A 14,892-nucleotide genomic window follows, 5' to 3' on the forward strand; every position below is an offset into this window, starting at 1 on the left:
GAATCGGCTACTCCAGATACACGAGAAACGCCTGAAGACTTCGGCGTCTTCATCAATCGTCGAAAGCCCGTCAGCGGAGTTTTGAAACAGTTCGCCTAGTACTACGTGGTGTCGACGATGCATTTCGCTTCGCAGATGACGCTCGCGGACGACCAACATTACTACTATTTGCTTTGGAAGTTGGCTCACATGCCAGGGCGTTAACTTCTGCTGATAAAAGGTCTGTGGTCAGCATGTAACTGCAGCGAGTGTTCGTCGTTGTTCGTACGTTTCGGTTGTAGTCCTGAGTGATCACATAGCTGAGCCTCAGGAGCGCCAAGTGAACCTACATGCGCACTCACACCGCCGACAACCTAATCAATATATGATGTTTCAGTCCGCCGGAACAAGACACTGAATATATCGAAAAATTCGTCTTCAGTTGTATCACAGCTACAGTTTACCGAGGCAGAGTGAACAGACGGCGATTATCGGCGCGTTTACGAGACACCCTTACAAAGGTCCCAAATGAACCACAAGGAGTCGACTGACAGAAAACAAACTTTCAACCGGAGACAATTGAGATTAGTAGATACCAACCTCTGTAGATTCTGGATCACCAGGTTTTAGGTTAAGATTTAGTGATACTATTTGGTACCAATTCTCGCTACAACGTGTGATAGTGGCGGAGAAGAACAATATTCCATATAGCCATAATAAACCAAGTCCCCAAAGTACATCTACATATTTATACTCGATACAAGTTTCAAAATTAGCTTCATCTAGAAGAGAAAGCGTCAACATAATACGCTTACTTTGGAAAACATAAAGTTGGTAACAGTCTTGCAGTTCCTGTATTTTAGCAATCGTACCAGTGCACCATAAAAAAATCTCTATTCGGACCGGTTGACCAATGGCGGAGCTTCAGATGGCGATTTCATCACTTTACACATATCTGAACGTTTGGATTAGCCGTTATTTTTCCTACTTCCCTGTTCTTTCTCTCTTGAGTGTACAACGTGATTCAGCCCATATTTGTATTCTACCAACATACGAGAAAAACTTTAACACGGCTTTTGTTTAATTTTTCGGGCTTCAGGCGAAACGAGATATTCCGGTTGTAGTCTACAGGTGTGCGTTGGGTCGAAAACGATGAGTTAATCCTGGTCCTCTATTATGGCGCCATTTTTAAAGAATGCCTTGTGTAAGTTCCGCATATTTCAGGTTCCTCTTCGAAAAGTGTCCCTCTTTGATACCATCTCAATCGAGAATGGTCATCTTCTGGTGTCAGCTAAATATCAGAACAAAACTTTGACTGAAAATGTATATTATACTGACTGAAACAGGTGTATATGTGAAGTCCCGTTTAGTCTAACCCCATATGACAGTACACAATTCACATCTGCTTTTCTCCCGCTTAGGAAGATGCACAATCAATAAAAACACATTTACTGACAATGTTTACAGTGGAAGTTGAGAAAAAACGAGCGGCTCATAAATTTTTAATGCCAATGCACTCTTTTATTCGCAGGTTACACTTTATGTACCCCCGATTTTTTGTCCACAACCAGTTTGTCGAGCTACAAACCCCTAGTAATAATTTCGTCATGTAATACTATTTTCTCCAGAGATCCAGCTTGATAGTAAAAGTCCACTAAATTTCTCAAGGTTGGACTCGTCTAAAAGTTAATCAGACACGATTTCGCGAATGGAGAATGATTAGGAGATACATCTGACCGTTTTAATGACATCTCACTTCTTAAATTTGATTATGCAATCTTAGAAATGGCCATATGTTCGATAAGTGGAAGAGTGCTCAATCAATTGGAAAATGTTTGGGAACGATTGGGAAGCCATCTTTTCAGAGGGGTTTGGTAAACAATCGGTGGATTTATTGCTGGGCAACATTTCGCTTTTGACGCAAAAGCTATTTTTAGGAGAGTGAGAGTACTGGGCACAGAGGTGTACAGAGGAGGTCGACCGAACAGCAACACAACTTGAGGTAAAAAAACTACTTCAAGACAGCAGACACCCAGTGGGTTTAAGTAAGCGGCAACTAAGACGGGTATTGGTGCCAACACCAAGGCTCAACAAGGAGTGGATCGGAACGACGGTCATCCCATACAGAACAGGGACATCTGAAGTCATTAGGAGGGTACTGATCACGACCAAGATTAGAGTAGCCTTCCAGAAAAGAAAGGCTTTACGCCCGGTGTTGATGCATTTGGAGGATCGCCTTCCGGTTGATGGGACTAGGAACTGTGTATACAAAATAAAATGTAACAACTGTACGAAGGTGTATATAGGTCAGATAGCCAGGGAATTGCACACCAGAATCGGTGAGCCTAAAGGTTCCATTAACAGACCACCGAGAAACGCAGAGGAACACCAGGCGTTAGTCAAAGATTCAGCAATGGCAGGGCATGCTCTAGACACTGGGCATAGGATAGATTTAGAAAACGTGGACATCCTGAGACGGGGTTCAAGATTCACACCACAGCGACTGGTGACCGAGGCGGTGGAAATTGCCAAACATCCCAGTGTGATTAGAATAGAGGAGGTAGAACTTGAAAACGTGTAGAGAGCGGTCTTAGATCAGCCGAGATGACACGAGGCGGTGTGCAGTTATCAGCGAAATGGCCTGGGTCTAAAAGTGCAAAATCCAAGTAGCGTTAGATCCAATCAACCACCCCCCATCCCCAAAGCTTGAACGAACACAGGTGAACGAAATCTGCGAACGATCTCAAGAGGAATTTTCATTTAAGGTGTCCTAACTGAAGAAGCAAGGACGAAAATATCCGGCTTCATTATAAAGACGAATCCTCCGTAACCAATCTATCGTAAATCATAGTCATCCCCACTAATCAACAAACAGGAACATCAGATTGAACACCCAGCACTGATCAAGTCACTAGTCATGAGGAATCTCATGGATTGGTTCCCTGCCTGCCTTCAAACCCAATCAACTTACTCACTTGGCCCGTCGAAGCCTTTGTGTCAAAAGCGAAACGTTGCCCAGCAATAAATCCACCGATTGTTTACCAAACCCCTCTGAAAAGATGGCTTCCCAATCGTTCCCAAACGGAAGAGTGATCCATTTCACAGCTTGAATAGATGGATTGGCCCGCTTCAAAGAAAAGTAATGGCGTCATTTGACTCTTGTTTTACGGTCGTACATTCCCTTCTGCAGATTTCAAGCTAACAGCAGAAGTCGCAGAAACATAGAAATACATAATTCAGTAGTCAGTTATTCAAAAATACCTCGTGAAATCCCAGAGTTGACGAAACGAATCCAATGTAAGCCAATTGAACGATGAAGGCTGTTTTCGTTGCAGCCAGTCAGTGGCAGACAGGACACTCGGGGAACGGACACAGCTCTCGGTGGATGAAATATTTGAGGGCATAAGAGTGTGTTTGAATCTTGATAAGTTTGTTTTTGACACAACTGTTTACTCACAAGAACAAGGCCTTGCATTGGGATCTCCAATATTCCAAGTTTTAGCCAATATTTACATGGAGGACTTCGAACAAATAGCCTTGGCCGGATATCATTGTCCACCCAAAGTTTTTTGGCGTTATGTTGACGACACGTTTGTTGTAATCGAACGAGACAACGTAAACAGCTTCCACGACTATCTCAATAGTTTAAACCCACACATTAAGTTTAGCATGGAGATAGAGTCCACATCGGGCACATTAGCCTTTCTGGACTGTATAACACATAAGGTTGGTGGGAAATTAAAAACGACTGTCTACCAGAAATCAACAGACACGGGAACCGTCTTAAGCTATTCATCAGCACACCCAAAGTCCGTGTACGCCAGCATTGTCTCATCGATGTTTCGTCGAGTTAGAGCGCTGTGCACAGAAGAGATCGACCGGACGGCAGCTCAAATCGAGATTGCCAACAAACTTCAAGAAATAGGATACCCAGTGAGTTTGATTAGGCGACAACTAAGGAAGATATTGGTTCCAGTATCTAGACCCAGTAAAGAATGGATTGGCACAGCAGTCATTCCATATAAAGCAGGAACATCGGAGGTTATTCGAAGATTGTTGAACTTAGCCAACATTGGAGTAGCTTTTCAGAAGGGAAAAACGCTACGCTCAGTTTTGGTGCAATTGAAAGATCCCCTGCCGGCTGAAAGGACTAGGGACTGTGTGTACAAAATTAACTGCAACGATTGTGCTAAGGTTTATATAGGACAAACTGCCAGGGAATTGCACACCAGAATTGGTGAGCATAAAAGAAGGATTAACAAGCCACCAAGGAATGCAGAAGAATACCAAACGCTGGTCAAAGACTCAGCGATGGCGGTACATGCCTTAGACACGGGACATAGAATAGATCTGGAGAATGTGGAAGTCTTAAGACGGGGACTGCGATTCACGCCACAACGGCTGATAGCCGAGGCGGTGGAAATCACTAAGCATCACAGCGTGAATAGAATCGAGGGTGTGGAGCTAGCGAGCGTATGGAAAGCGGTCTTAGATAAGCCGAGTTGACACGTGACGGTGTGGTTGTCAATCCACTTAGGATCATTAGAAAAAACCGGGGGGTAGGGGTGGAAACCCCAACCGACCAAAGGTCACAGCATCCCTCCTACACAACTTTCTTAGCACTAGCTCACCCACACAGACTAACAGAAGGTTCAAACGAAGTTCAAGAGGAACCATCAAATGAACCGAACCAGAAGAACTAGACCCTAGGCAAGACCCAAACACGTAGGTTTCCCCACCGACCCAACACTTGTTCAACCACTCTAACACACTAAAATCCCTCGGCCGACACCCAACAGAGATTTAGCTTGACTTAGCTGATTGGTTCTCCTTCCGCCTTAAATCTCGATCAACCTCGGAACCTAGTCCCTTTGGCCTGACGAAGCTTTTGTGTCAAAAGCGAAACGTTGCCCAGCAATAAATCTACCGATTGTCACCAAACTTTTTCGAAAATTGTCAGTTAGTTATTGACCAAATGTCTGGGTCACAATGAGCTACGGCAAATTTCGGTTCGTCAGTCTGATGAAGGCGCACAGGTCCTTCAGCAAAGCAGTTACATTCCACTGCTGACATATTACCCTGATGCCAGTGATGTTCATAATCACAAGGACGAGATGATCAAGTGGTTGGAGCGCAAATTTACTTATCGGAAGTTCTGTGCTTCGAAATCGATCTCTGCCTCTCAATTTCCCCTGCCTAGGTTTGGACAATCTGGCAGTATTCCAGCCCTCGTGCAAACTTCAGGTGGCATGGCAGTTAGGCAACGAAAGGGTGCTTCAGCTGAATGACTTCGACTTCATTATCACACACCGAGAAAACCCGACGGGTCAATACCGGCTTCGTCAATGATACAAAACAACTGATATCAGTATATAATTGTACGCAGTCTATTCAGACAGCATTCCCTCGTATTAATTACTGCTTTTCCTTATAGAAACGTATGATATGAGATCGATTTCGCTATGAAGGACTAAAGAATTCCTTTATAGAAGATCCCATAATCAAACATTTCAGGTTCAATCAAAATGGAATGCAACGGGACATAGAAATCGGGTTTGGGTGCTTGACTGTTCTTGCCTGATTGTCCAACATTAGACATAAATAAAAAAACTGTGGTTTATACATAATCCAAACTTGAGATCATCCATGTTACAGGAATTACTCTGAGTTAAACTGATGCACCGAATTCGCCGCCGTTTTCAGGTGTCCTATCTAGTGGGATAAAACTTGCCCCTTTAAACTATCGTTCTTGAGTTTGTTTAGCTCTCTTTATGATTTCATGACCTGTGCTCACAAGTTGGTTGGGCTGGAAAAGTTTCCAAATTAGCAAATTCTACGATTAACAGAGAAACGTAGTCGAATGTTTATCTGGGATAAAGTGCACCTCAAGCAGTTTCGCCGTACACATACGAGCCGAGCGTTCCGATCGGAGAGTCTGGGCGACTATCCGAGATCCACTTGTGTCGTCAAGTGTTTTAGTAACTAAGCTGCGCTGGGATACCGTATTTTTGATTGTCTCCTGCCTAAGTCCGGTTTCTGGTAGTGCTCATTGTGGTCAATCTCAACAAGCCCCTCGACCAATAGTATCAGCACGGTTCAAAAGCCTGATCGGCCAGAATAGGTTTAATCGCCGTTCAGGAGCTACCCGAAACGAAGCAGCCAAACACCTATGCACCCGTCATCTCAACCGACTATTCCAATTCGTCATAATGTTGTAAATGCATGGACGGAGGTTTGGTTAAAAAAATCTTGCTATAATGTAGCAATTGGGGTTCAACAAACAAACAAGTTCATGGAGGAAACTAAAAGCTTGGTGGGAGATGAGTAAGTTAGCCAATGTTTTATTGATCTCGTCCACTTGGACGGGATTCCCAACACCGCCGATGCTTTAGTTATCATCCATGTTTACATTGTACTTAATGTGACCAATCCAAGTGAAGCTGACACCACCGGTCGCATCAAGTTTTTCAGGTGATTAGATAAACTATATCTTCAGTGTGGGTACTTGGTGCTGCCGCTGTTTTACAAACCCTCCCAAAATTGCTTTGCAAGAAGAATTTTCCACCTGACATAAAATGATCTTTTGCCAGTATCCGGAATAGTTACCAGTATTGGTCACAATTACTGAGATACATCCACAAGGCGCTCAGTATTCGCATAAAAGAATTGAATTTTCGAAAGCTATGACGTGTCCTATTGGACTAAAAGCGACAGGCAATTGAGTTCAGAGTACGAGTTCAATCTTTTGAGCCCCATCTTGGCATCATGGGGTGTCAACGATTCTAGGAAAGTGTTCCACCGGACTTTTTCCGCCAGAGGTATGATTTCTTCAGTGGACAATGAAATTCGGTGAGCTGGAAAAATATGAACGTAGATTAGAATGGATCTTGGTTTTGAGCACATACGCAACAAAATGGGCTACTTTGGCGTAGAAACCTTTATTCCATTCGCAAAGAATTTGCAGCTAAGAGCATTGTGCGGATAATGGACACCATCCACAACGCATCCACAAATTTCTATCAAAACTGCTGGGAAGTGGCAAAGTGAGGCGGAAAAATGCTATCAATGAAAGAAAGGGAGCCTTCGCTGCGGAGTTGTCTATTAGAGAAACACCAGCTGAACAGTTACAGACTATTGGACAAGGGAGCAAACTCCCATATGCATCTTGTTTACAAAACTGAATATCCATCTTCTCATTGAGCGCGTCTTCCTGAACTCTCCTGGATATTCATTGACTGTTACTCAAATGCAAACAAATGCTACAAAGCGACTCCAGAAATTCCGTCTCATTTTTCAAGGGATGTGAAGCGGATTCACGAGAAGACACTATTCGCATGCCTCATCAGTAGTATTCACCGTTACACCAGTGGAGGAACAGAAGAACCTAGGTCTGTTCATTATGACCGTTTCGCTACCGATTTGAGTGCTGTGAAGAAGACAGGAACAACAAAGACGTGCACAACTTTACAATGATAGTCACAAGAGTGATTCGACTGAGGGTTACATTGACCTGTGGGTAGAAATGATTCCACCGTCTTATTTCTGTTGAGAGGCTTCGCTTAACCGGTTGATCAGCTGATTGCTAATTCCACGTGCGTCGGAGACTAATCATCACCCATGCAGTGCCTGTGATGTGTGTTTTCAGGGGTGCATTCCGATTAGCAGTTACACACACCGACTTACTAAGCACGGCTATGCAATTGTGCATGTGAGGAAAACTGCATTCCTTACTCGGTACACCTAGTGTACGTGTTCAAGTAGAGATGACCAAGCCTTCCATTGTCGACCAGTTCCATGCGTCAGCTCAGTGCAATAGTATTACTTTAGTTGATTAAAGTGTGTTATTCACCTAACTTCTATAATGCATGTTTTTGTGTTATCACCGTACGATCATATACGTCAGCTTTTTGCGGCACTAGCACACTCTGCACCTATTAACCAGCTCAGGAAGCACATCCTGAAATTACTCAGTCATTGACATCGAAAAAATCGTCCTCTTGCCCACCATTTGCTGCGGATGGAAAGTTCCATAGAACTTTCGATTGTACATGTTACATCTGCTGATTCGCCAGTCTGTTGTATCTGACTGCTGACATCGCTCCAGTGCCTATTGTCGGAAAAAGAATCACCGAAGGGAACACAACAGCTTTATTCCGAACAAGCGAGTGCGAGAGCGTGAGTGCGAAAATACAACGGCCTTAAGCTATTTTATTGGAGGGACACTGTCTGAACATGGTCCAATGCTGACTGGCTTCGGTATGAGGCTGTGATGCGATGCATATTAAGGGGGCTTTTTCCGTCTGGTCAGCATCTAGTGAGGCTGAGGTTCTCAGTAGATTTCATGTATTGAGTAGTTGCTTTAAGGAATCTGACCTTTCTGATAGTAATTTTATCCATGCAACTTCTGTCTCAGAGTGTAGCTTGGCTGATCTTAGGGTTATCAAATGCACCAGACAAATACATAGTTTTGTTCGCCTCCACGTTATAAGCAGAAGTCAAATTACTTCCAATGGTCTAGCTGGTTAACAGTAAATCTTACCGAATAGGAATCGAAATTGCGGTTTTTCGAAGTCTCTCCACGCAAACATGCAGCAATCCCATAAAAAGTAAAGGAAAAACGTGTTTCCAGTTTGGGGAACAATGGTTTCTATACTGAATCGTGATTAGGGCGGAATAGACAAAAGTATAACCGATACCCTTCACAGCCATAAGGCTAACATGCACACTGTCATGGATTGAGTTTGAGCTGGGAATCTACACGACCAACGGGGATGCTTGAAACAGTTGTGTTGTGCGTTCAAGTCCCCACCAATTGGTGTAATGTCGGGGCGAAACGCTTTTTTTCTTTGGGGAAAATGAGGCACTCAGTATTCGCACAGTGCAATTGAATTTTCGAAACCTATGACATGTCCCTGATGGATTAAAGCAATCGGTCAATCGAGTTCACAGTACCAGTCCAAACTTTTGAGCTCCATTTAGGCATTCCGGGGTCTCAACGATGCTGATAAATTATTCCACCAGACTTTTTCGCTAGAGGTATTATTGCTTCAGTGGACAGTGAAATTCGGTGTGCTGCGACGTAGATTGGGATGGTTTTTGGTTTGAGCACATACGCAACAAAACGCAACATTTTGGTGCAAAAGGTTTTGTTCTGCTCGTGAAGGTTTTGTAGCTAAGAGCGTTGTACGACTATTGGGCACCATAAAATGATGCGTCGCCAGAAAGCAGGAATATAAGTCCAGACCAGAACCAAAAGTGCGTACAACTGGCGCCAATCATCGCGACACCAACGAGGGTGGGCTTCCTTTCTCAACTAGCTCCACTGTATGGACTAGTGAAATCCGTTTCAGTCTACACATTTAGAAAGACGAGTTCGACTCTATTGGACGACTGAAGGTCACTGCATCGCCCATCCGTGTTCGTGGTCTTGATTGCAGCAGGCCTGAACAGCGACGAGTTAAGACTCCGTAGCTTCACGTATCGTTTCTTTCTGAGGTGACGGTTCCCAGGCCGTGAATCCTACAGCTCACGATTTGTGGTAGAGATGAAGATGTATATTATTTCTAGTATTCTGTCTCATGCATCAGTGGTACAATCGCCACCCGGGGTACAAAAATTAGGATGGAATTGATCACAAGTATAGACAGAAAATAGTCAACGTTGTTGGGGTACAGCGCAGAGTCAAGCTCTTTTGAGGGATACTTTGTTGCCACGGCAACCGGCTACTTGTTGTAACTGACACACTACATACGCTTCACTCAGGATAAGGAGGTTGCGTGCCCAGAGAACCTTGGTAGAGAAAAATAAACCGCGGCTGCAACAGCGTAGCGAAAAGGCGTCAAAATTACTACTATTGCGGTCAGTTCTGATTGCAAAAGATTCCAGGATCTAACCATCACTGTTGATTAAAAGTAGTGAAGACCCGGAATTGTCGACAAGAATTTATTGCTCCATTGTCACGGATTACCAGGTGATTCCTTTGAGGACAAGTGCTGAATAAAAAACACAGAAAGCAACGGTAACAGAATTTCGATGATACAGGCTAGTTTTCGAGCCATCCTCAAATCCAAGAAACACAGAAAGCAAAACTTTGATCGATCAGCACGGGACTCGGTAACAGGAGCCTCTTGGCGTTACTTCGGCGTAAACAGAGACTTTGATAGAATTTTCTCAAGCTTACTGCCGCGCAGATTGCAGCTGCGGAAAAAATTGAGTTACGTCGTCCATCCTAGGCCATGTTGAATGCCGAGTAGTTTATGTGGTGAAATCGGGTAGAAAGTATTTGATTGGATATTGTTACGTATATAGGGCCGGGCTTAACAAAGTAATCTACACAAATAAATATCGAACAACAAGTGACGTGGGTGTTGCATGACAAGTACACAAGTAACCGTTGTGGAAACCGTAAGTTCCATTCGTGAATCAGACTTTTGCTCGGCACTGCAATCATTGTGAGATATGCTCGAAGTGACCAACTGACCGTATAAACCCTAATTCAGGCTGACATAAACAGAATACGTTCGATTCACAATTTGGCCTGTATCTAACACCTGTCGATTATACGGAAACGTAGTTGCTGTCTGAAATTAGAACTATGTGTTGGAATGCCCGACGTTGTTAGGTCACACGCACTCAGATCAGATTCAACGATCTTCCAATAGCCAAGTAAAAATGAATAAGTAAAACAAAAACTCTGGACATTGTGGCTTAATGTTTTGGATTGAACTGCTTCCAACAGAGACGGCAAAAACCACTACAAATAGATAGGCAATTTTTTGGGGGACTTTCACTACGTGATAGTTTTATTTCTGAAACATTTTGCGGAAAGAATTGATTGCAGCCAGTCATATGGGTCGGCAAATTTCGTAGCGGTTCCAGTGTAGATGTAAATGATGAGGGGAGATGGCCGCATTTGGTTGTCTTAAAAGACGATGCGATGCACACATAGGAAAGCATTTAACGCTCATTTAAACGGACTGACGTATTACTTAAGGACTAGATGGTTGCCATGTTAACGCGTGTTCGGCCGCCTAGGTGATACAATCAGAACGTCGACAGACATAGGATAGGACTAAACCGGAAGGGTTTTTGACGTCACAAACGCTGAAGATCCGAGTCGAGAGTAGTTTTGCAAGACAAAATAAATAGATTGCCTTTCATTTTCCACGCACGTCCTGTTAGGAGAAGTTTAGTATAAGAATAGTACATTCCAGACCAGTTCAGCCTCGACAGTATGAAAAAGCTACGCGGCTGACTAGAATATTCAAAAGAGTCATCAGGCAACTCACAACAGGGTGAGAACAACAGCGGATGGCGTGTAACCTCATGAAGTAGGTTGTGCAACTAAGTTCTGTATTATGACACGGAGAAATCAATAGGGTGAAAACCGAGAATGGGTGTGCCGGCCACAACAAAAAGGAAAAAACGGAAAAATCAACATCAGCGAAGGATGTAGAAGGTCTTTATCAGATTCAGGAACCCTTTCACCATATTTCACAATGAGAAACAGATTCGAGATCGTCACATGTTCTAACTATGGCTAATGCCTGCTGATTGCTAACATTCAATGACGTTTCATTTGATCTCGTCGCTAGAAGCTTCAACCTTACACAGCCACCATCATTTTGAGGATAGCGCAAAAAGTGGGGGCACCTTAGCCGCACAATGCTCTTACATGCAAAATCTTTGCCAAAATGCTGCACTTTGTTGCGTATGTGCTCAAGCCAAGAGTCACCATAATCTACATTCATATTTTCGCAGCTCATCAAATTTCATCATCCACTGAAGCAGCCATACTTCTGGCGGAAAAATTCTGGTGGAATACTTTCCTGGCATTCATTGGATCTCGGGATGTCTAGATGGGGCTCAAAAAACTCTGGACTGTTATTCTGAACTCAATTGCCTGTTTGTTTCAGTCCATCAGGGACACGTCGTAACCTTAGAAAATTCAATTCCATTATGCGAAGACTGAGCGCCCAAAAAGCGTGAAGTTACAACTCCATATTTTAAGTTCGAAAATTATTTAAACAGCCGAAAAGTAAGTAATCAACGCAAAAAGACGAACATCTCACAAGTCTGGGAACTCGTCAGTTGAGCCGACAGTTGAAATCACATTACAAGGCGTTTTCTACATGAATGTCAGCTATTCCTGAGTTCACCACTACTGAGTAGCCAATTGAAGTCAGTAACAGTAGGGTGGTTCGTTCGAATACTGGTTAAAACAGATACAGCAGCTCTTCAGTAACTGTCGGTTTCTCGACACAGAATGATTTTATTCTTGGGCGGAAATTCCTATTTGAAGACAGTTCTTCTGTTTTTCAAAGGTATTCTCTCCTAGGGGATTTTCTGACTAGTCTGATGACAGTGTGGTCACCTGACCCACTTCAACACTACCTCTTAAATCGTTTCAGACCTAACGGGAAATGTAATAAGGGACAAGACTACTGAAGCTTTTTTTGTGATTCCGAGCAGCTGAGTCTTGTTTCGTTTATCTCCACTTGACCGCTTGTCTACTCAACTGCGTGCTGATTGTGTCTCCTCGAATGAGGACGAAACATTTGAAAACCAAGCTCGGCGAACAGATTAGCGGTTAGCTGATCAACCGCCAGAAAACGCATCTGACCAATCAATATTTCGATGCATTGACGTCCTACAGCGATGCTGCAGGCAATGCTTCTTGACCACTGTTGTGCGGAACTAGCTGAATTACTGGACAGTCACATAAGTGTGCTTAGGATGCGTATCATTGTTCACACTATGCCAGTCAACTGTTCAGATGTCTATTTGAATTGACCATCGTGGACGACCGAATGGAGGTGATGACGGAAAGCAAAGAGACAACCGGTCGGAGTCAAGCTGCGTACTCCAGAAGAAACATCCATTTTTAATTGAGGCTCTCCATCAGTAGATGATAGCTACATCCTTCGACTGAGTCCACAACTGACTTGCGGTTGGAGTCTCCAAATAACTCGGTTTGTACAGGCTAGGGACAGATGAATGTTCAGCACACAACTAGGGAATTTGCTCACGATTATCCGTACCCTGATCGTTGACTCCGAATCTGCTATCTGAATTTACTTTCACCGGATTCAGTTCCCTAAATTGGGCATTCATTACACCGCCCACCAAAACAGACGCGACAGATCTCGACAAAACCCGCCCCTCTGAGTCTCAAAGCTGCTGTCTGCCGGTGCCTATGCGGATACGATAAATACACACCGATTATCGCATCCACATGTATTGATCTCAATTGAGCCAGACAATAACACGATGTAAAGAGGACTGTTTACTGGGATCTAATCCGGCAACTTCAAGGAGAGTGAAATGTAGAACGGATGAACTCGTCTGCAGCGGCTTGAAATGCACGACCTGCATGTGTGTTTCGGAGACACAGCGTACATCAACAAAGACGGAAAGCAATGTTTCAGCGAGAGATCGTTGTTGCCAAATTTGGTAGAGAGTACGGACACTGAAGTAGATCAGATCTATGGAGGCTAGTAAGCGACCATTTTGGTTTGTTATTCTGCGTATCACTTCAGACGCGAAACAGTGGCTAGTGGACTGTCAGAGGGGTTGACCGTTCGCATTATTTGATGGATTAAAAGGGTCGTCGAGTGAACAGCTGCAAACTCGAGAGGTATTTCCAAAGCCAAAGAAGAGGGTTTGGCTGGGTTACCCCACCATGAGCCTTCGATTCAAACGTTTAATGAACGAGGTAGAGGTTTGCATGGTATTCCTCAGGCACATTTACTAGAGCCGATGACTCAATAATCTGACACAGCAAAATGCACAGGGCTAGTCTAGCCCGAGGGTGCAGGGAGCAAGGTGTTAGTGTCTCCTTGCTAATACGGCTCCACACAGCAGCCGTCTTGTGGACAGCACCAGACTCTTTGGTTTTGAGAAGTTTTCTCCCGCTCTGAATAATGTGTTCACAGTCATAGTCAACCACTGGGCCGTTTTTAGGGTCGATCTCTTCTGACCCGTCTGTCCTCGCTGCTTCCTTGGATATGGTCACCTGGGGTAAACGCCTTACTGCCACCGCACCCCTATCGCAGAGGACAGTACGACTATTCGCCTCGTAGTATTATTGCCCATAGTACCATCTGACTGTTCCCCTTTGGCTTCCTGGCATAGTTCCACTTCTAGAAACTGAGTTCCAGCGAGTATAGCATGCATTATCATTGCAGCACAGAAGACCGACTACCACGGCCAGGTGACGGCCTTAAGTCGGGTCCCAACAAATTCGCACATTATAGATGCTGTCCACTCACTGGAACAAGGTTTACACGTCTATGCGATGCACTGCGATATCTCGAATATCGTACGATCTGAAATCTGATTTGGTGCGGCACATTCAATCGAAGGACATTACAGACGAGAGTTTCGGCTGGGTTCCAGATAAATTTCCTTGAAAACCAAATTGCTATACAGATGAGTGTGTAAGCTGACCCGTTAAACGTATTCGGATAATGGGCCGACAGGGAGACACGTATTCCGAATGTGTGCAGTGATGAAATCTATCTTCAAGTAACTTGGCGGAATGATACTGTTTCCTGAGTTGCCCTTTCTGTCCACCATCATGCCGACGAATAATCCCCCTTCTTTAACAAAATAACCCTATGGGTCTTGATTAACTAAAGCAGTCATTGTATATCAACACGAGGAACGGCTTAACCTCAACGCTAATGATAACACGTCTGTCAACATCATCGTCGACAGCATGACATCTGTGTTCAAAACCGATGCTTCATTGCTGTAAAACCGTGATTTATTTGAAAACCTTATTGTAAATAAGGGACTTGGTGCTAACTTTACACAATCATTCCGAGGTGCCCACACCTCCAGACATTCACTCAGGCAATCTGGACAGAAACTGACAACAAGAACGCCACTGATATCGATTGGCAGCCATAT

Source organism: Opisthorchis viverrini, assembly GCF_000715545.1.
Source record: "Opisthorchis viverrini unplaced genomic scaffold opera_v5_335, whole genome shotgun sequence".
Taxonomy (NCBI): Eukaryota; Metazoa; Platyhelminthes; class Trematoda; order Opisthorchiida; family Opisthorchiidae; genus Opisthorchis; species Opisthorchis viverrini.